Consider the following 22,295-nt stretch of genomic DNA (forward strand, 5'->3'; position numbering starts at 1 on the left):
CGCTACAGAACCTGCTCCCGTGAAGCTGGCGAGCGCCGTGTGCTTGGGGTGCTGGAAGCAGCCACTGCACGGCTGGAAACGTAGCTTTCCACCCGGAACACCGTCCTGGGCTTCGAAAGGCAAGTCTTGTGAGGGGAGGAAAAAAAGAAAGAATATAATAATTATAAATAAATAAATAAATCAATAACTTGCTCGGACGGGGTCTTCTGCAAAGCTGTTTTATTCACGATTGCAGCGGCGGGGGTCCTGCAAGCGGGAGCAACCAGCAAAAGTATATCATAACCTTATATTATAACCCTCTTACCCAAGGCTTGATTCCTCCCGTTTCCTCCCTGGCTGAGTGCAACAGGTTCACGAGCTACTCAACGCTTGTCACTGTAGCGCACAGGTCCAGTTTTACTTGACCAACCGTTAATTTCTCCTTCCGCCCCATCTTCTCTTGTGACCACAGGGCCCACGATCTTTTGCTTTCAGTCATTTTGCACTGCTCGCCCTGCTTTTCTTACCCGTCCTCCGTATTTTGGGACAGTGGGAACCTTCCCCTTATCTGCTTAGCGTACTCTCCACTGCTGGGCTGCTGTCGTGCCTGCACAAGCACTTCTGGATATGCAAGCCTAGTGGAATTTTCCACTGCAAAAACACATTCTACTGCAAAGACGCAACGTTTTCTCACAGTCCCATGTCAACCCGGCACGCCAGAAATAATTGAATCAGGCAATGGGATTCATTTCCACAATGACCTCATAAACACCTGGACCAAAGAGCATGGCATTGAATGGGTATACCACATCCCTTCTCCTGCACCAGCGTCCAGGGAAAACAAACAAACAAACAAACAAACAACAACAGACTGACAAAGAGTACGCTGAAAGCAATGGGTGCTGAGACATTCAACCGTTGGGGTGCTGTACTGGGTGTGGCTGGGACGGAGATAACTTTCCCCGCGGCAGCCCACACGGTGCTGTGCTCTGCACTTGTAGCTAGAACGGCACTGGTATCGCACCAGAGTTGTGTCTACTGCTGAGCAATAGTGGCACAGGGTCAGGATTCCCTCAACCCCCGCCCCGAGCCAGCAGGCCTGGGGGTGGGCGAGAGGGGAGGAAGGAACATCAGCAGGGCAGCTGACGTAAAGCAACCGAAGGGCTATTCCATACATACCGTATGGCGTCACACTCAGCAATAAAAGTGGAAGAAGAGGGGAGGGGTGGGCTCTCGTGGGGAGAACATCTGTCCTCCCGAACAACGGCTATGTGCATTGAGGCCCTGCTTCAAGGACGTGCTCAAGCATCGCTCACTGGGGGGAAGTAGAGAGTAATTTCTTTCCTCTGCACTTCCACACAGCCTTTACTTTTGTTTTCCTTTTTTTTTTTTTTCCCCCCTTTCCCTTTAGGGGAATTATTTAATAACAGTTTTCCCTTGATATTTTTTTTTCCTTTAATTAAATTATCCTTATCTCAACCCACGAGTTGTTCCTTTCCTTTTCTTCTTCCCCTCCTCTTCTGAGGAAGGGGAGTGAGAGAGCTGTTGCGGTGGAGTTCGTCAGCTGCCTAGAAAGGTAAAGCCACCACAGATCACAGAATTGTAGGGCTTGGAAGGGACCTCGAAATATCATCGGGTCCAACCCCCCTGCCAAAGCAGGTTCCTTAGAGCAGGCTGCCCAGGTAGGAGGCACATGTAGCAACAGCCACCTGGTTAGTCTGCCAATCGAGCTAGCCCTGCCCAATGAAAACTCCTACACACGGAGAAAGGGATAAAGTCCTTGCAGTGCATATTAAAAAAAAAAAAAAAAAAAAAAAAAAAAAAAAAAAAAAAGCCATACTGGTGAAGACGGTCTGACTTATGCCTGCCTCAGGCAAAGGCAAAGCCGTCCATGGGGCTGCTTTTGCTCAAGGACGTGGGTGCGCTTGGCAGCTGATGCAGAAGTATGGGGCAGTGTGAAAACCCTCAAGGGCATCTGGGGTGAGGACAGGCAGTCCTTTGGGTCGTACAATGTTAGTTGCTGTATAATGCTGCATGTCGTCTGCAGTTGCCGTGTGTCGACTCAAGGGCGTTACAGGAAGAGTCGCTCAGATTCATGAGGAATGACAGCACGTGCACAGACGCGCGGGGCTTTCCTCGCATACGGGGCTCGCTGTGCCTGCGCGCGCCCAGCCGCCCACCCCAGCTTTCGGCGAGTCCTCCCCCACCCAGCCTCAGCACACAGGCAGCCCTGCTGCCCAGGACTTCCACGATCCCAGGAACTCCTGCTTGCATGCACCTTCTTCCTTGCCACGGTCCCAGCAACGCTCAGTAAGCTCACCGTGCTCCGAGGTTTCTCTAAAGACCTTTCCGGACCCAGCTTGGCTGCCCCAAGCAGCAGAGGGGCCGCAAGGCAGACAAACTGCAACTACAGCCCCCTCATCGCCTTCCTCCTCCACCAGCCCCGCAGCTGCCACCCCCGCCCAGGTGCAGCCCTTTTATGAGGAGGGGCTGCCCAGATCACTACCCACCCTCATTAGCCGCACCTGGGGCTCCAGTGACTGGGGGTCCAGCGACAGGTTTTTACTCTCTTTTCCTAATCTTCTTCCCAAATGTCCCAGTTCTCTGGGATTCAACTCTTCTGTCCACGTACAAACGTTACTATTTCAGATGATTGACGAGCCCCGTTCCAATGAGAAATCCACAGGACTTCGGGAGGACACCTGAAGCACTCAGCCCTCCGTCTTCTAGACAAACAATACCACCTTTTCCACAAAATTTACATTTCAGCAGGACCGAAATTCAAGCCGAGTGCCAGTTTTTCTCATGCACTTTGTTAGCAAGCTCACACAAAACAAGGCATCACTCCTACGGATCCATCGATATGGGGGTTTGAAAAGGTATTGAGGCCTAAATAAATTCGCTCTCCCCCTTCTAACCAAATTCCCAAGGGCTCAAGCCCAAACCACCGCAGACGCGACTCCCTCCGTTCTGCCTCTTTGATAATCGGTCAGCCCCTCTCCCCCGATACCTGGGAAACCGACCGAACACCACAGCGAATATATCCAAACTTCTAAACTGTCACTTAGATAATGCCGCCACCTTCCTCCTTGTCACGCTCCAAACATTTAAGAACAAAAATGGGATTACGAGATGCACCGCCGGGCGCATAGATTGGGCACCACCAGTCAACCCTTGGATAAAACAGCACTTCCTTTCGGTCTGTCGTGCGCTTCGTTCGTCCCCGGCCGCTCCCCTCGCGGAGGATACGGGACCGCGGATCGGAACGCCGCACTCGCTTCGCGGCGATGCTGCGTCTCGCTCACCCAGCACAATCACGCCGTCACGCAAAGAGGCCCCCTGCGCTCCTCGCTCATGCCACAAGAATATATCACTTAAAACAACCACCAAACGTGTTCGTAAGTCACTTCACAACAGCACTTTGTCTCAAACACACACGCTGACGCCAATGCTTTCGACATGACATACCCAGACACCTACAAAGAAGACACGCAGTTATTACCACTCCACTTAACATCCCTCCAGCAGCTGCTACTATTACCCAGGTAACCTTGTCACAATTTTGAGAGGCCCGCTTCCCCTTCTCCTGCTTCTTATGCGGTCATTAGCAGGTCCGTCCTGGCTCCCAACACTGGGACGCAGCGGTAACCTCGCATTTGCTCCATCTACTCCCAAGATCTCTAGCGGCCGCTCTAGCGGCCAGCAAACCCCCCCCCCCCCAACATCTCCATCGGTCAGCCTGTAGCGTACCCTCCTCCCACACGGGGACTCTGCTGCACGCCAGACGTCTCTGCGCGACTTACCAGCCGCCCCGGCCACCCGCACGACTTACAGGCCCTTCCTGTACCCTAAAACTTACCGTTTGTCCGCGGCCTCAGGAGGTCTTTGTCTGCTCCCGCGGTGAGCGGCTCAGAGCGGAGGCTCCCCCGAGGAAAATGCTCGGGGTGCACCTAGGGGCGTCCGCTCCGCAGCCGATCCCGCAGCCGAGCGGAACGTCTCTCCCGGCCGGCTCGCCAAACTGCCTTGCGGCAAACAGAGTCCACAATCAGTAAGACTGCAAAAGTAGGTCTGTTTATTCAGCGCTGGGCAGCACGGGGGGATGGTCCCGCCAAGGTCGTGTGCAGCGCACGCGGCAATTTGCCGCGGTTATACGCAGCCAGCAAAGAGATACATTTGCACGAAGTTTCACAGCGCGCCTATACGTATTCACAACCCGTCCCCGCCTCACGGTAAAAGTAGTTCAAGAAGTCATTTCCACAGGCACCCCCCACCCGCGCTTGCGCAGTGTCTCCCGGTGGCGGTCGTCGGGGGTCATGGGGACGAAGGTTGGTGGCTCTTCCTCGTCCCCGCTAGTTGACCTCTTGTCTTTGCGCAGAGTCGGTTGCTCCTTGGCTCCTGCCCATCCGCAGGACCGGTTTCTGCCAGTTTCTTAAGGCAGGCTCCCACTCTTATTAATAAGAGACTGACCTCGGTAAGGGGCCCAAGGCTTCTGGCTTTAGTTATTTTGCACAACGCAGCGTAGTTGGCAGAGACACCAGGTAGCATCCTAGTGGCATGCTATGCTGTCAGCGCTCTCTCTCTACCTGATGCGATTCTCCTAAGTGCCTCTGTCGCCAGCGCCAGCTGCAAGCCAAAGAAAACCTTCAGAACCATGCTGCCCCCGCCGCGCCCCGGGCCGCCCCGGCCACTGGAGGCGGCCGCTTCCCCAGCGCAAAGGGGCGGCATGCGCTGGCGGGAGCGCGAGGGGGCAGAGAGCCGTTCCGCCCCGTGCAAGGGGCAGCGAGGCGGGAAGCGAGCGCACGCGCTGCGCTGGGCCGGGCCGGGCCGCGCCGAGCCCCCCGCGGAGCCGGGAAGCCTGCGGCGGCCGGGCGGCGGCTGCTCAGGGGCCGCTGCCCCGTCCCGCGCCGCGGAAGCGCCGCGCGAACCCCCGCCCAACACCCGCCTGCCAGCTCTGTCTTTGCACAGCCACAGCAACCTCCCGAGGGAGGTGCACCGTTCCCGGAGGTACTGCAATACCGGGACGATGCGCGGAGCGGAGGGAGCAAGCTCCGGATCCAACTCCCGAGCCCAAAAATCCGTTTAATATAAAGTCCTCTCATCGAGGACGTATCAGATATTAAACTGATAAGAACAGATACTACACTTGATCTTAGCCAAAAGGCCGAGAAGCGATGCCGACCGCCGCCTCCCCCGCGACACCCGCTCCCGCGCCCACCACCCCGACCTCACGGCCACCGCTCCACCGCCCGCCCCCGCCCTCCCGGGCCTCAACCCGCCGCCCTCGCCCGCCCTCGCCGACGCTCCGCTCGCGGCCGCGACCCCCAAGCGCCCCGCCGCCGCGTCGCCGGGGCCTCCCAGCGGCCCGTTCGGGCCCCCAAGCGCCCGATTAGCCGGGCCCCGCGACCGATTTGCATGCCCCGCCCCGCGCACCGCCTCTCCCTCCCCGCGCCGCGCCTCGCCTCGCCTCGCCGGCCGCGGGCCCCGCCCACGAAGCCTCTGCGCCCGGCCTTCGCTCCGCGCTCATTGGCGCAGCTCCGCCTCTCCTCGCAGTCGCCCCGCCCCTTACCTTCGCCCGCCCTCCCGCCCCCTCCCCTCCGGCGGGATTTGCATGCCCCGCCCATCTCCCCGGAGCCGCGCCGCTAGCTGCCGCCTCATTGGCCGGGGCCCCAGGCCGCCCGCCCCGGCGGCACCGAGCAGCGCCGCGGGAGCTGCGCGCGGCCGGCCGGCCGGCCGGGGAAGCTGTGGCCGGGAGGGCCCGGCCGGCCGGGCGCGGCACGACGCTGCCGCCGGCGGGGGTCCTCCGCCCTGCCGTTCAGCGCCTGCGGACGCCTCCGGAGCGAGGCACGGGGCCGCGGGGCTCGGCCCGGCGACCGGGGGACCGGCGGAGCGGAGCGGAGCGGAGCCGCCGCACGAGGAGGGGCCGCGAGCTCTGGGCGCGCTCGAGCCGGAGGGGAGACGCTGTGTGTGCCCCGGGAGCCGGGAGGAGACGCGAGCGGGACAGCGACCCGAGCTGGCCACAAAGGGCTGTCCGGAACGCACGCCATCACGCGGAGCACCGGCCGGGAAGGATGGCCGGGGGGCGGCTGCTGCTCAGGAAGCGGCTGGGCCGTCGGACACGCGTGTGGTGAGCAACTGCAGCGTGCATCAGGAGTTCGGTGCCTGCGTGCACGTTGTTGTCATTACTTTCTCTTAATTTTCTGTCCTATTGAACTGTCTTTATCTCAGCCGGCACGCGTTACCCACCCCACCCCACCCCCGATTCTCCCCCCTTTCCCGGAGGGGTGAGATTGAGGCAGCGAGGAAACGGCTGCGTGGCGCTGAGCTGTGCTGAAGCTCGGCAGCTGCAGGGGCTCCCCCTGCCCCGGCATCGCGGCCAGGCCCTGTCGCCTTCCCCTCCTCCCCCCCCACCCCCCCGCTACAGAACCTGCTCCCGTGAAGCTGGCGAGCGCCGTGTGCTTGGGGTGCTGGAAGCAGCCACTGCACGGCTGGAGACGTAGCTTTCCACCCGGAACACCGTCCTGGGCTTTGAAAGGCAAGTCTTGTGAGGGGAGGAAAAAAAGAAAGAATATAATAATTATAAATCAATAAAGAAATAACTTGCTCGGACGGGGTCTTCTGCAAAGCTGTTTTATTCACGATTGCAGCGGCGGGGGTCCTGCAAGCGGGAGCAACCAGCAAAAGTATATCATAACCTTATATTATAACCCTCTTACCCAAGGCTTGATTCCTCCCGTTTCCTCCCTGGCTGAGTGCAACAGGTTCACGAGCTACTCAACGCTTGTCACTGTACCGCACAGGTCCAGTTTTACTTGACCAACCGTTAATTTCTCCTTCCGCCCCATCTTCTCTTGTGACCACAGGGCCCACGATCTTTTGCTTTCAGTGATTTTGCACTGCTCGCCCTGCTTTTCTTACCCGTCCTCCGTATTTTGGGACAGTGGGAACCTTCCCCTTATCTGCTTAGCGTACTCTCCACTGCTGGGCTGCTGTCGTGCCTGCACAAGCACTTCTGGATATGCAAGCCTAGTGGAATTTTCCACTGCAAAAACACATTCTACTGCAAAGACGCAACGTTTTCTCACAGTCCCATGTCAACCCGGCACGCCAGAAATAATTGAATCAGGCAATGGGATTCATTTCCACAATGACCTCATAAACACCTGGACCAAAGAGCATGGCATTGAATGGGTATACCACATCCCTTCTCCTGCACCAGCGTCCAGGGAAAACAAACAAACAAACAAACAAACAAACAACAACAGACTGACAAAGAGTACGCTGAAAGCAATGGGTGCTGAGACATTCAACCGTTGGGGTGCTGTACTGGGTGTGGCTGGGACGGAGATAACTTTCCCTGCGGCAGCCCACACGGTGCTGTGCTCTGCACTTGTAGCTAGAACGGCACTGGTATCGCACCAGAGTTGTGTCTACTGCTGAGCAATAGTGGCACAGGGTCAGGATTCCCTCAACCCCCGCCCCGAGCCAGCAGGCCTGGGGGTGGGCGAGAGGGGAGGAAGGAACATCAGCAGGGCAGCTGACGTAAAGCAACCGAAGGGCTATTCCATACATACCGTATGGCGTCACACTCAGCAATAAAAGTGGAAGAAGAGGGGAGGGGTGGGCTCTCGTGGGGAGAACATCTGTCCTCCCGAACAACGGCTATGTGCATTGAGGCCCTGCTTCAAGGACGTGCTCAAGCATCGCTCACTGGGGGGAAGTAGAGAGTAATTTCTTTCCTCTGCACTTCCACACAGCCTTTACTTTTGTTTTCCTTTTTTTTTTTTTTCCCCCCTTTCCCTTTAGGGGAATTATTTAATAACAGTTTTCCCTTGATATTTTTTTTTCCTTTAATTAAATTATCCTTATCTCAACCCACGAGTTGTTCCTTTCCTTTTCTTCTTCCCCTCCTCTTCTGAGGAAGGGGAGTGAGAGAGCTGTTGCGGTGGAGTTCGTCAGCTGCCTAGAAAGGTAAAGCCACCACAGATCACAGAATTGTAGGGCTTGGAAGGGACCTCGAAATATCATCGGGTCCAACCCCCCTGCCAAAGCAGGTTCCTTAGAGCAGGCTGCCCAGGTAGGAGGCACATGTAGCAACAGCCACCTGGTTAGTCTGCCAATCGAGCTAGCCCTGCCCAATGAAAACTCCTACACACGGAGAAAGGGATAAAGTCCTTGCAGTGCATATTAAAAAAAAAAAAAAAAAAAAAAAAAAAAAAAAAAAGCCATACTGGTGAAGACGGTCTGACTTATGCCTGCCTCAGGCAAAGGCAAAGCCGTCCATGGGGCTGCTTTTGCTCAAGGACGTGGGTGCGCTTGGCAGCTGATGCAGAAGTATGGGGCAGTGTGAAAACCCTCAAGGGCATCTGGGGTGAGGACAGGCAGTCCTTTGGGTCGTACAATGTTAGTTGCTGTATAATGCTGCATGTCGTCTGCAGTTGCCGTGTGTCGACTCAAGGGCGTTACAGGAAGAGTCGCTCAGATTCATGAGGAATGACAGCACGTGCACAGACGCGCGGGGCTTTCCTCGCATACGGGGCTCGCTGTGCCTGCGCGCGCCCAGCCGCCCACCCCAGCTTTCGGCGAGTCCTCCCCCACCCAGCCTCAGCACACAGGCAGCCCTGCTGCCCAGGACTTCCACGATCCCAGGAACTCCTGCTTGCACGCACCTTCTTCCTTGCCACGGTCCCAGCAACGCTCAGTAAGCTCACCGTGCTCCGAGGTTTCTCTAAAGACCTTTCCGGACCCAGCTTGGCTGCCCCAAGCAGCAGAGGGGCCGCAAGGCAGACAAACTGCAACTACAGCCCCCTCATCGCCTTCCTCCTCCACCAGCCCCGCAGCTGCCACCCCCGCCCAGGTGCAGCCCTTTTATGAGGAGGGGCTGCCCAGATCACTACCCACCCTCATTAGCCGCACCTGGGGCTCCAGTGACTGGGGGTCCAGCGACAGGTTTTCACTCTCTTTTCCTAATCTTCTTCCCAAATGTCCCAGTTCTCTGGGATTCAACTCTTCTGTCCACGTACAAACGTTACTATTTCAGATGATTGATGAGCCCCGTTCCAATGAGAAATCCACAGGACTTCGGGAGGACACCTGAAGCACTCAGCCCTCCGTCTTCTAGACAAACAATACCACCTTTTCCACAAAATTTACATTTCAGCAGGACCGAAATTCAAGCCGAGTGCCAGTTTTTCTCATGCACTTTGTTAGCAAGCTCACACAAAACAAGGAATCACTCCTACGGATCCATCGATATGGGGGTTTGAAAAGGTATTGAGGCCTAAATAAATTCGCTCTCCCCCTTCTAACCAAATTCCCAAGGGCTCAAGCCCAAACCACCGCAGACGCGACTCCCTCCGTTCTGCCTCTTTGATAATCGGTCAGCCCCTCTCCCCCGATACCTGGGAAACCGACCGAACACCACAGCGAATATATCCAAACTTCTAAACTGTCACTTAGATAATGCCGCCACCTTCCTCCTTGTCACGCTCCAAACATTTAAGAACAAAAATGGGATTACGAGATGCACCGCCGGGCGCATAGATTGGGCACCACCAGTCAACCCTTGGATAAAACAGCACTTCCTTTCGGTCTGTCGTGCGCTTCGTTCGTCCCCGGCCGCTCCCCTCGCGGAGGATACGGGACCGCGGATCGGAACGCCGCACTCGCTTCGCGGCGATGCTGCGTCTCGCTCACCCAGCACAATCACGCCGTCACGCAAAGAGGCCCCCTGCGCTCCTCGCTCATGCCACAAGAATATATCACTTAAAACAACCACCAAACGTGTTCGTAAGTCACTTCACAACAGCACTTTGTCTCAAACACACACGCTGACGCCAATGCTTTCGACATGACATACCCAGACACCTACAAAGAAGACACGCAGTTATTACCACTCCACTTAACATCCCTCCAGCAGCTGCTACTATTACCCAGGTAACCTTGTCACAATTTTGAGAGGCCCGCTTCCCCTTCTCCTGCTTCTTATGCGGTCATTAGCAGGTCCGTCCTGGCTCCCAACACTGGGACGCAGCGGTAACCTCGCATTTGCTCCATCTACTCCCAAGATCTCTAGCGGCCGCTCTAGCGGCCAGCAAACCCCCCCCCCCCCAACATCTCCATCGGTCAGCCTGTAGCGTACCCTCCTCCCACACGGGGACTCTGCTGCACGCCAGACGTCTCTGCGCGACTTACCAGCCGCCCCGGCCACCCGCACGACTTACAGGCCCTTCCTGTACCCTAAAACTTACCGTTTGTCCGCGGCCTCAGGAGGTCTTTGTCTGCTCCCGCGGTGAGCGGCTCAGAGCGGAGGCTCCCCCGAGGAAAATGCTCGGGGTGCACCTAGGGGCGTCCGCTCCGCAGCCGATCCCGCAGCCGAGCGGAACGTCTCTCCCGGCCGGCTCGCCAAACTGCCTTGCGGCAAACAGAGTCCACAATCAGTAAGACTGCAAAAGTAGGTCTGTTTATTCAGCGCTGGGCAGCACGGGGGGATGGTCCCGCCAAGGTCGTGTGCACCGCACGCGGCAATTTGCCGCGGTTATACGCAGCCAGCAAAGAGATACATTTGCACGAAGTTTCACAGCGCGCCTATACGTATTCACAACCCGTCCCCGCCTCACGGTAAAAGTAGTTCAAGAAGTCATTTCCACAGGCACCCCCCACCCGCGCTTGCGCAGTGTCTCCCGGTGGCGGTCGTCGGGGGTCATGGGGACGAAGGTTGGTGGCTCTTCCTCGTCCCCGCTAGTTGACCTCTTGTCTTTGCGCAGAGTCGGTTGCTCCTTGGCTCCTGCCCATCCGCAGGACCGGTTTCTGCCAGTTTCTTAAGGCAGGCTCCCACTCTTATTAATAAGAGACTGACCTCGGTAAGGGGCCCAAGGCTTCTGGCTTTAGTTATTTTGCACAACGCAGCGTAGTTGGCAGAGACACCAGGTAGCATCCTAGTGGCATGCTATGCTGTCAGCGCTCTCTCTCTACCTGATGCGATTCTCCTAAGTGCCTCTGTCGCCAGCGCCAGCTGCAAGCCAAAGAAAACCTTCAGAACCATGCTGCCCCCGCCGCGCCCCGGGCCGCCCCGGCCACTGGAGGCGGCCGCTTCCCCAGCGCAAAGGGGCGGCATGCGCTGGCGGGAGCGCGAGGGGGCAGAGAGCCGTTCCGCCCCGTGCAAGGGGCAGCGAGGCGGGAAGCGAGCGCACGCGCTGCGCTGGGCCGGGCCGGGCCGCGCCGAGCCCCCCGCGGAGCCGGGAAGCCTGCGGCGGCCGGGCGGCGGCTGCTCAGGGGCCGCTGCCCCGTCCCGCGCCGCGGAAGCGCCGCGCGAACCCCCGCCCAACACCCGCCTGCCAGCTCTGTCTTTGCACAGCCACAGCAACCTCCCGAGGGAGGTGCACCGTTCCCGGAGGTACTGCAATACCGGGACGATGCGCGGAGCGGAGGGAGCAAGCTCCGGATCCAACTCCCGAGCCCAAAAATCCGTTTAATATAAAGTCCTCTCATCGAGGACGTATCAGATATTAAACTGATAAGAACAGATACTACACTTGATCTTAGCCAAAAGGCCGAGAAGCGATGCCGACCGCCGCCTCCCCCGCGACACCCGCTCCCGCGCCCACCACCCCGACCTCACGGCCACCGCTCCACCGCCCGCCCCCGCCCTCCCGGGCCTCAACCCGCCGCCCTCGCCCGCCCTCGCCGACGCTCCGCTCGCGGCCGCGACCCCCAAGCGCCCCGCCGCCGCGTCGCCGGGGCCTCCCAGCGGCCCGTTCGGGCCCCCAAGCGCCCGATTAGCCGGGCCCCGCGACCGATTTGCATGCCCCGCCCCGCGCACCGCCTCTCCCTCCCCGCGCCGCGCCTCGCCTCGCCTCGCCGGCCGCGGGCCCCGCCCACGAAGCCTCTGCGCCCGGCCTTCGCTCCGCGCTCATTGGCGCAGCTCCGCCTCTCCTCGCAGTCGCCCCGCCCCTTACCTTCGCCCGCCCTCCCGCCCCCTCCCCTCCGGCGGGATTTGCATGCCCCGCCCATCTCCCCGGAGCCGCGCCGCTAGCTGCCGCCTCATTGGCCGGGGCCCCAGGCCGCCCGCCCCGGCGGCACCGAGCAGCGCCGCGGGAGCTGCGCGCGGCCGGCCGGCCGGCCGGGGAAGCTGTGGCCGGGAGGGCCCGGCCGGCCGGGCGCGGCACGACGCTGCCGCCGGCGGGGGTCCTCCGCCCTGCCGTTCAGCGCCTGCGGACGCCTCCGGAGCGAGGCACGGGGCCGCGGGGCTCGGCCCGGCGACCGGGGGACCGGCGGAGCGGAGCGGAGCGGAGCCGCCGCACGAGGAGGGGCCGCGAGCTCTGGGCGCGCTCGAGCCGGAGGGGAGACGCTGTGTGTGCCCCGGGAGCCGGGAGGAGACGCGAGCGGGACAGCGACCCGAGCTGGCCACAAAGGGCTGTCCGGAACGCACGCCATCACGCGGAGCACCGGCCGGGAAGGATGGCCGGGGGGCGGCTGCTGCTCAGGAAGCGGCTGGGCCGTCGGACACGCGTGTGGTGAGCAACTGCAGCGTGCATCAGGAGTTCGGTGCCTGCGTGCACGTTGTTGTCATTACTTTCTCTTAATTTTCTGTCCTATTGAACTGTCTTTATCTCAGCCGGCACGCGTTACCCACCCCACCCCCGATTCTCCCCCCTTTCCCGGAGGGGTGAGATTGAGGCAGCGAGGAAACGGCTGCGTGGCGCTGAGCTGTGCTGAAGCTCAGCAGCTGCAGGGGCTCCCCCTGCCCCGGCATCGCGGCCAGGCCCTGTCGCTTCCCCTCCTCCCCCCCCGGCAGCTGAAGGGCCGCCCCGCTACAGAACCTGCCCCGCTACAGAACCTGCTCCCGTGAAGCTGGCGAGCGCCGTGTGCTTGGGGTGCTGGAAGCAGCCACTGCACGGCTGGAGACGTAGCTTTCCACCCGGAACACCGTCCTGGGCTTTGAAAGGCAAGTCTTGTGAGGGGAGGAAAAAAAGAAAGAATATAATAATTATAAATCAATAAAGAAATAACTTGCTCGGACGGGGTCTTCTGCAAAGCTGTTTTATTCACGATTGCAGCGGCGGGGGTCCTGCAAGCGGGAGCAACCAGCAAAAGTATATCATAACCTTATATTATAACCCTCTTACCCAAGGCTTGATTCCTCCCGTTTCCTCCCTGGCTGAGTGCAACAGGTTCACGAGCTACTCAACGCTTGTCACTGTACCGCACAGGTCCAGTTTTACTTGACCAACCGTTAATTTCTCCTTCCGCCCCATCTTCTCTTGTGACCACAGGGCCCACGATCTTTTGCTTTCAGTCATTTTGCACTGCTCGCCCTGCTTTTCTTACCCGTCCTCCGTATTTTGGGACAGTGGGAACCTTCCCCTTATCTGCTTAGCGTACTCTCCACTGCTGGGCTGCTGTCGTGCCTGCACAAGCACTTCTGGATATGCAAGCCTAGTGGAATTTTCCACTGCAAAAACACATTCTACTGCAAAGACGCAACGTTTTCTCACAGTCCCATGTCAACCCGGCACGCCAGAAATAATTGAATCAGGCAATGGGATTCATTTCCACAATGACCTCATAAACACCTGGACCAAAGAGCATGGCATTGAATGGGTATACCACATCCCTTCTCCTGCACCAGCGTCCAGGGAAAACAAACAAACAAACAAACAAACAAACAACAACAGACTGACAAAGAGTACGCTGAAAGCAATGGGTGCTGAGACATTCAACCGTTGGGGTGCTGTACTGGGTGTGGCTGGGACGGAGATAACTTTCCCCGCGGCAGCCCACACGGTGCTGTGCTCTGCACTTGTAGCTAGAACGGCACTGGTATCGCACCAGAGTTGTGTCTACTGCTGAGCAATAGTGGCACAGGGTCAGGATTCCCTCAACCCCCGCCCCGAGCCAGCAGGCCTGGGGGTGGGCGAGAGGGGAGGAAGGAACATCAGCAGGGCAGCTGACGTAAAGCAACCGAAGGGCTATTCCATACATACCGTATGGCGTCACACTCAGCAATAAAAGTGGAAGAAGAGGGGAGGGGTGGGCTCTCGTGGGGAGAACATCTGTCCTCCCGAACAACGGCTATGTGCATTGAGGCCCTGCTTCAAGGACGTGCTCAAGCATCGCTCACTGGGGGGAAGTAGAGAGTAATTTCTTTCCTCTGCACTTCCACACAGCCTTTACTTTTGTTTTCCTTTTTTTTTTTTTTCCCCCCTTTCCCTTTAGGGGAATTATTTAATAACAGTTTTCCCTTGATATTTTTTTTTCCTTTAATTAAATTATCCTTATCTCAACCCACGAGTTGTTCCTTTCCTTTTCTTCTTCCCCTCCTCTTCTGAGGAAGGGGAGTGAGAGAGCTGTTGCGGTGGAGTTCGTCAGCTGCCTAGAAAGGTAAAGCCACCACAGATCACAGAATTGTAGGGCTTGGAAGGGACCTCGAAATATCATCGGGTCCAACCCCCCTGCCAAAGCAGGTTCCTTAGAGCAGGCTGCCCAGGTAGGAGGCACATGTAGCAACAGCCACCTGGTTAGTCTGCCAATCGAGCTAGCCCTGCCCAATGAAAACTCCTACACACGGAGAAAGGGATAAAGTCCTTGCAGTGCATATTAAAAAAAAAAAAAAAAAAAAAAAAAAAAAAAAAAAAAAAAAAAAAAAAAAAAAAAGCCATACTGGTGAAGACGGTCTGACTTATGCCTGCCTCAGGCAAAGGCAAAGCCGTCCATGGGGCTGCTTTTGCTCAAGGACGTGGGTGCGCTTGGCAGCTGATGCAGAAGTATGGGGCAGTGTGAAAACCCTCAAGGGCATCTGGGGTGAGGACAGGCAGTCCTTTGGGTCGTACAATGTTAGTTGCTGTATAATGCTGCATGTCGTCTGCAGTTGCCGTGTGTCGACTCAAGGGCGTTACAGGAAGAGTCGCTCAGATTCATGAGGAATGACAGCACGTGCACAGACGCGCGGGGCTTTCCTCGCATACGGGGCTCGCTGTGCCTGCGCGCGCCCAGCCGCCCACCCCAGCTTTCGGCGAGTCCTCCCCCACCCAGCCTCAGCACACAGGCAGCCCTGCTGCCCAGGACTTCCACGATCCCAGGAACTCCTGCTTGCATGCACCTTCTTCCTTGCCACGGTCCCAGCAACGCTCAGTAAGCTCACCGTGCTCCGAGGTTTCTCTAAAGACCTTTCCGGACCCAGCTTGGCTGCCCCAAGCAGCAGAGGGGCCGCAAGGCAGACAAACTGCAACTACAGCCCCCTCATCGCCTTCCTCCTCCACCAGCCCCGCAGCTGCCACCCCCGCCCAGGTGCAGCCCTTTTATGAGGAGGGGCTGCCCAGATCACTACCCACCCTCATTAGCCGCACCTGGGGCTCCAGTGACTGGGGGTCCAGCGACAGGTTTTCACTCTCTTTTCCTAATCTTCTTCCCAAATGTCCCAGTTCTCTGGGATTCAACTCTTCTGTCCACGTACAAACGTTACTATTTCAGATGATTGATGAGCCCCGTTCCAATGAGAAATCCACAGGACTTCGGGAGGACACCTGAAGCACTCAGCCCTCCGTCTTCTAGACAAACAATACCACCTTTTCCACAAAATTTACATTTCAGCAGGACCGAAATTCAAGCCGAGTGCCAGTTTTTCTCATGCACTTTGTTAGCAAGCTCACACAAAACAAGGCATCACTCCTACGGATCCATCAATATGGGGGTTTGAAAAGGTATTGAGGCCTAAGTAAATTCGCTCTCCCCCTTCTAACCAAATTCCCAAGGGCTCAAGCCCAAACCACCGCAGACGCGACTCCCTCCGTTCTGCCTCTTTGATAATCGGTCAGCCCCTCTCCCCCGATACCTGGGAAACCGACCGAACACCACAGCGAATATATCCAAACTTCTAAACTGTCACTTAGATAATGCCGCCACCTTCCTCCTTGTCACGCTCCAAACATTTAAGAACAAAAATGGGATTACGAGATGCACCGCCGGGCGCATAGATTGGGCACCACCAGTCAACCCTTGGATAAAACAGCACTTCCTTTCGGTCTGTCGTGCGCTTCGTTCGTCCCCGGCCGCTCCCCTCGCGGAGGATACGGGACCGCGGATCGGAACGCCGCACTCGCTTCGCGGCGATGCTGCGTCTCGCTCACCCAGCACAATCACGCCGTCACGCAAAGAGGCCCCCTGCGCTCCTCGCTCATGCCACAAGAATATATCACTTAAAACAACCACCAAACGTGTTCGTAAGTCACTTCACAACAGCACTTTGTCTCAAACACACACGCTGACGCCAATGCTTTCGACATGACATACCCAGACACCTACAAAGAAGACACGCAGTTATTACCACTCCACTTAACATCCCTCCAGCAGCTGCTACTATTACCCAGGTAACCTTGTCACAATTTTGAGAGGCCCGCTTCCCCTTCTCCTGCTTCTTATGCGGTCATTAGCAGGTCCGTCCTGGCTCCCAACACTGGGACGCAGCGGTAACCTCGCATTTGCTCCATCTACTCCCAAGATCTCTAGCGGCCGCTCTAGCGGCCAGCAAACCCCCCCCCCCCCAACATCTCCATCGGTCAGCCTGTAGCGTACCCTCCTCCCACACGGGGACTCTGCTGCACGCCAGACGTCTCTGCGCGACTTACCAGCCGCCCCGGCCACCCGCACGACTTACAGGCCCTTCCTGTACCCTAAAACTTACCGTTTGTCCGCGGCCTCAGGAGGTCTTTGTCTGCTCCCGCGGTGAGCGGCTCAGAGCGGAGGCTCCCCCGAGGAAAATGCTCGGGGTGCACCTAGGGGCGTCCGCTCCGCAGCCGATCCCGCAGCCGAGCGGAACGTCTCTCCCGGCCGGCTCGCCAAACTGCCTTGCGGCAAACAGAGTCCACAATCAGTAAGACTGCAAAAGTAGGTCTGTTTATTCAGCGCTGGGCAGCACGGGGGGATGGTCCCGCCAAGGTCGTGTGCAGCGCACGCGGCAATTTGCCGCGGTTATACGCAGCCAGCAAAGAGATACATTTGCACGAAGTTTCACAGCGCGCCTATACGTATTCACAACCCGTCCCCGCCTCACGGTAAAAGTAGTTCAAGAAGTCATTTCCACAGGCACCCCCCACCCGCGCTTGCGCAGTGTCTCCCGGTGGCGGTCGTCGGGGGTCATGGGGACGAAGGTTGGTGGCTCTTCCTCGTCCCCGCTAGTTGACCTCTTGTCTTTGCGCAGAGTCGGTTGCTCCTTGGCTCCTGCCCATCCGCAGGACCGGTTTCTGCCAGTTTCTTAAGGCAGGCTCCCACTCTTATTAATAAGAGACTGACCTCGGTAAGGGGCCCAAGGCTTCTGGCTTTAGTTATTTTGCACAACGCAGCGTAGTTGGCAGAGACACCAGGTAGCATCCTAGTGGCATGCTATGCTGTCAGCGCTCTCTCTCTACCTGATGCGATTCTCCTAAGTGCCTCTGTCGCCAGCGCCAGCTGCAAGCCAAAGAAAACCTTCAGAACCATGCTGCCCCCGCCGCGCCCCGGGCCGCCCCGGCCACTGGAGGCGGCCGCTTCCCCAGCGCAAAGGGGCGGCATGCGCTGGCGGGAGCGCGAGGGGGCAGAGAGCCGTTCCGCCCCGTGCAAGGGGCAGCGAGGCGGGAAGCGAGCGCACGCGCTGCGCTGGGCCGGGCCGGGCCGCGCCGAGCCCCCCGCGGAGCCGGGAAGCCTGCGGCGGCCGGGCGGCGGCTGCTCAGGGGCCGCTGCCCCGTCCCGCGCCGCGGAAGCGCCGCGCGAACCCCCGCCCAACACCCGCCTGCCAGCTCTGTCTTTGCACAGCCACAGCAACCTCCCGAGGGAGGTGCACCGTTCCCGGAGGTACTGCAATACCGGGACGATGCGCGGAGCGGAGGGAGCAAGCTCCGGATCCAACTCCCGAGCCCAAAAATCCGTTTAATATAAAGTCCTCTCATCGAGGACGTATCAGATATTAAACTGATAAGAACAGATACTACACTTGATCTTAGCCAAAAGGCCGAGAAGCGATGCCGACCGCCGCCTCCCCCGCGACACCCGCTCCCGCGCCCACCACCCCGACCTCACGGCCACCGCTCCACCGCCCGCCCCCGCCCTCCCGGGCCTCAACCCGCCGCCCTCGCCCGCCCTCGCCGACGCTCCGCTCGCGGCCGCGACCCCCAAGCGCCCCGCCGCCGCGTCGCCGGGGCCTCCCAGCGGCCCGTTCGGGCCCCCAAGCGCCCGATTAGCCGGGCCCCGCGACCGATTTGCATGCCCCGCCCCGCGCACCGCCTCTCCCTCCCCGCGCCGCGCCTCGCCTCGCCTCGCCGGCCGCGGGCCCCGCCCACGAAGCCTCTGCGCCCGGCCTTCGCTCCGCGCTCATTGGCGCAGCTCCGCCTCCTCCTCGCAGTCGCCCCGCGGGTTTACAGGGAGGGGGTCCTCGGACCACCACCCTCATTATTTACACCTGAGTCTCCAGGTGCAACTGAAACAAAGAGTAACCCTGCGGAAACGTCCTCCCTGGCAGCCCAGTATTTGATCTGCTTTCCTGGACTCTGGAGATGGGCACTTATCCATTGCGGCAGGAGATGGCATGCGCTGCAAGGAGTGCAAGTGAGAAAACAGCTGTTAATTAATTCATGCCGATTACTTCTGCAATAGCCTCAGCTCCCCACACTCTCCACCTTCACGTGGGGCATCTTAGAAGCCAGTGCTGGAGCAGCATTCATATGCACACACCCATGGGGAGTGGTTGCTTGCTGTAGCTATGGGTTGCAGGTCAGAGGTAGAGGAATTAAAAACAAGAGTTACAAAATATGGAGCCACAGGTCTTTGCCTGGTTCTGCAACGTGAGGGTGACCAAGGGAGCAGCGCTGCTGTACTGGGAAGGTACTCTGAGCACTGAGCATGATTGTGCTGGAGGGGAGACAGTTCTGGCCACTTATTGCATGCATGGACTCTGGAGGCCTTTCTAGGCGTGTGGGCACAGGTCACAATTGAAGCCAGCATGAATTAGTCAGAAAAGGGGTGTTTTTGCCCAACCATGGAGCAGCTTCATGTGCTGTGAGACTCCCAGAGTACACATATCGTGTGGGATTATGGCTCACATCAATTGTGTCCTGTCTCTGTTTTCTGAAAGGACTCCCATGGAACATGTAGAATGTTTTCATTGACACTATGTCAACAGAACAATACATACAGCTACATAACATGTGCTCTAAATCTAGCTCTTTACCTCCACCATTACATTAACAGAAAGCCCTCTCACCATCCACTTGCCAGACATTAAAAGCTAAAAAATAATACTCATGCCTCCCTATCCCCCATCTGCATTTAGTCTCTGCGAAGCTGCCTGCTTTGTCATCTGCTTCTGGTGCATGGCTGCTTCCTGTTCGTGTTGTGTCCTGCAGAGATCCAGGTGTCTGACTCTTCTGCTCTCACTGCCATTTGTGTTGTTAACAGCCCTGAGAACAGACCTTGCCATTGCAGTGAGAGAGTTCCTTTGGCAGCGTTGTATGTACACCTGGTCTCCATTTGCCAGGAAGCAACAGCGCTCTGGATTCATATGGGCCAAGAAGACTTCTTCCATCTGTGAATGACATTTACCAATAATTTGACAGAAGTTACTGAAACGCTATCATGAAGATTCACGTCTGCTGTTGTCCCAAGATGCAATGCGGATCTCACTGGCTGGCCAGTAAGTACCTCATAGGCATTTCAAGCTGATTGATGGCTGTGGCACATGCTAAGAAAAGGGATGGGAATAACCTCAACCCTACTCTTTCCTGTCCATTAATATAATTTAGCTTATATTTTTTCCTGAATTCCCAAGTTTTTCCACTTTTTCTGAACTTTGGAGAGACTAGAGATGATGAAAAGTCTTAATGCAATAAAAGATCATATTAAATATTGTATTATTTTCCTCATCAAGTGTGCACCCCTATCTGATCAAACAGCAGCAGGGATCCCCCCAGTGAAAGAAATAAGGGTTTGGAAAGCCCCACGAAGGGACAGTCAGCCAGGCAGGTGGATAGAGAGCCAGGGCAGTGAAGATGAGCACAAGAAAGAGATGGAGGCAGGAGCAGGTGGAAGGGTGAAAGATGCAGGAGGAAGGAGGGGAGTGGGAATGGGCTGGGCAGTAGGACACTCATCACAGTTCCTGTACTTGGTTCTGCTGGGGAGAATTTCTAACTCAAACTTTCTCACTCTCTCTGGCTTCCTCTGTAAGTAACCGTTGGCTGCTCTGTCACCCACTCAAAAGAACACAGTGGAGTCTTGCACACCTTACATGGGCCAAAGCTCTATGAGCCTCAGGCAGACACAGACAACTGGCAGCTGCAGGGGACAACAGGACCTTTCAGCTCTCAGTGCCAGCCGTGGAAAAGAAGGAATAAGCTGCTGGTAGTTTTACTTCTTCCCAGAACCTGCCCCGGGCTCATAGCCCTCCTCCAGCTGACTGGTAAGCTATCCAAGTGGTCACTTGGAAACTTCCCTGGGCAGGCAGACCTGGGTCCCAGTCTGCTGTCCTTCTGCCGTGCCCCAGGGCTTCTGCCGCTTCCTGCCATGAGCACATGGGAAGCAGCCACCCACACCCAGAGGGTTCACCCCCTCTGCTTTCCACCCAGGTGGGACCCAAAAGCTCTTCCGAGTGTAGACTCTACTGCACTGCGCTGTAGTCCAGCATGACACAGCCCCTGCCACTGCCCTGAGCTGGCACAACGGTCATCTCCCCAGGAGCCATGGATCATGCAGCACTCCCGCCTGCCCGGTGCCTGGCCCCGCACAACGTCTCGAGGTGCCCAAAACCACCAACTTTGCGTCACTATTGCCTCAGCCACCCGTCCCACCACCACCACAGCTAAAGAGAACAGCTCCCACGGTACAACCACGGTGCAGCGAGCGAGGAGCACTGCTGGGCACGGCCCTGACAGCGGTGCTACCGCCCCTGGTCGGTACCTTCGGCACCGCGGCGCCCCCCCGCACGCCCACACCCAGCGGCGGAGCCGCGCGCGCTCCGGGAGTGCCGCGCACACGCGGGGGCACGTTCCACGCCCGCGGACGGGCGCTCGTGCGCGTGCGTCGGGGTACACGGCCGCGCGTACTCGTGTGGGGCACTACCGCACGCATCCGGTAGGCGGCGCTACTGCACACGCTCACCACGGGGTGCTGCCGCGCATGCTCGCGAGGACGGGGCGCTACTGCGCGTTCCCGAACAGTGTCGTTCTCCGTGCTGCCTGCAGTACCCCATTTCGGCCAGCAGGTGGCAGCAGAGCGCGAACAGGCGCCACGCTGCCGCTTCTTGCCTGCATTTCCGCGTTGTGGCCAGCAGGCGGCAGCACGGCGCGGCGCGGCGCTACTGCACCTTGCTGGGCCACCCGGCTGCAGTGCCAGTCCTGATTTCTCGGGCTCACAGCCTGTTTTCTCATTAAAAGAAGCGGAGAGAACTGCGCAGAAAATCACACGAAACCGGCAGAAAAACGCACGCACCGCCACTGCCGAGGAAATAAGTGCTCTTGGCCACGGGACACTCCGGGCCTGGAAGGTGAGCAGCAGTGGAAAACTAAACTACATTTCCCGGCATGCCCCGGAAACCAACGCGGCCGACCGGGAGCCCGGAGCCTGGGGACAGGCGCTGCCAGCACGCGGCGGAGCAGGCCTGGCCCTGCAGGCAGCGGGCCGGCGGCCGCCTCCTCCCGCACTCCCTCACCCTGCTCTGGGGCCAGCCCGGTGCCCGCCCCCGTTTCACGGCTCCCCCCTAACCCGCGGCTTTCTGTGCCCCAGCTGCCGATTGCACAGCAGAGGTCCCCCGAGCCTGACGCTGAGCCCCTCCCTTTGTCCTTCCCGGGGTCACAGACCTCCAGCCCCAGCCACCCCTTCCCCTGTAGCAGCTGCAGCCCTGGCCACGCTTGGCGGCCGCCCCCTCATCACAGACCAGCCCCAGCACACCCACCGCATGCAGTGAAGACAGCTGACTGCCACTGCTGTTGCTCCCTTCTCCTCTGCTGGACCCACAGCCTGCACCCACCGCAGCTGGATAGCACCCATATCTAGAGGGGGTGTCCCCATCAGCACCCTCATAGCCTCACCTGGGGCCCCTCCAGCCCCAGCCCACAGCTGCCACCCTTCAGGAACATGGAGCAACCACCCCCCAGCACCTGCCCCCTCCACACACCCTAATACAGAACCTGCACTGATAGGTGCAGGTGACAGCCATTTACCAAGGGCCAGAGACTGCAAACACAACAATACAAGCAGAAGAACCAAAATCTTACTGTCTCATGCACAGAACTCCCAGGAAGGAGGCTGTAGCAGGGCTCTGTCCCTGTACATTTCCCCCTTCTCCTGGAGGGCCAGAC

At 58.3% G+C, this 22,295-nt stretch overlaps 5 long non-coding RNA genes across 5 annotated transcripts; 1 reads left to right on the forward strand and 4 right to left on the reverse strand.

Moving 5' to 3' along the window:
* Positions 1-1,289: 1,289 nt before the first annotated feature.
* LOC311432656 lies at positions 1,290-3,807 on the reverse strand. Its single transcript, XR_014690224.1, has 2 exons — positions 2,258-3,807; positions 1,290-1,547 (listed from the first exon to the last, which is right to left on the reverse strand). It is a non-coding gene; the product is annotated as an uncharacterized lncRNA (long non-coding RNA).
* Positions 3,808-5,936: 2,129 nt separating this feature from the next.
* LOC311432649 lies at positions 5,937-9,758 on the forward strand. Its single transcript, XR_014690213.1, has 2 exons — positions 5,937-6,103; positions 8,415-9,758. It is a non-coding gene; the product is annotated as an uncharacterized lncRNA (long non-coding RNA).
* Positions 6,591-8,770, reverse strand: LOC311432655. The gene is made up of 2 exons (XR_014690223.1): positions 8,646-8,770; positions 6,591-7,939 (listed from the first exon to the last, which is right to left on the reverse strand). It is a non-coding gene; the product is annotated as an uncharacterized lncRNA (long non-coding RNA).
* Positions 9,759-10,416: 658 nt separating the features above from the next.
* LOC311432647 lies at positions 10,417-21,969 on the reverse strand. The gene is made up of 4 exons (XR_014690211.1): positions 21,890-21,969; positions 19,416-19,528; positions 17,737-18,537; positions 10,417-11,309 (listed from the first exon to the last, which is right to left on the reverse strand). It is a non-coding gene; the product is annotated as an uncharacterized lncRNA (long non-coding RNA).
* On the reverse strand, positions 13,002-16,626 carry LOC311432661. The gene is made up of 2 exons (XR_014690229.1): positions 15,077-16,626; positions 13,002-14,350 (listed from the first exon to the last, which is right to left on the reverse strand). It is a non-coding gene; the product is annotated as an uncharacterized lncRNA (long non-coding RNA).
* Positions 21,970-22,295: the final 326 nt, after the last annotated feature.

Source organism: Aythya ferina (genome assembly GCF_964211825.1).
Source record: "Aythya ferina genome assembly, chromosome: 2".
In the NCBI taxonomy this organism is placed as follows: Eukaryota; Metazoa; Chordata; class Aves; order Anseriformes; family Anatidae; genus Aythya; species Aythya ferina.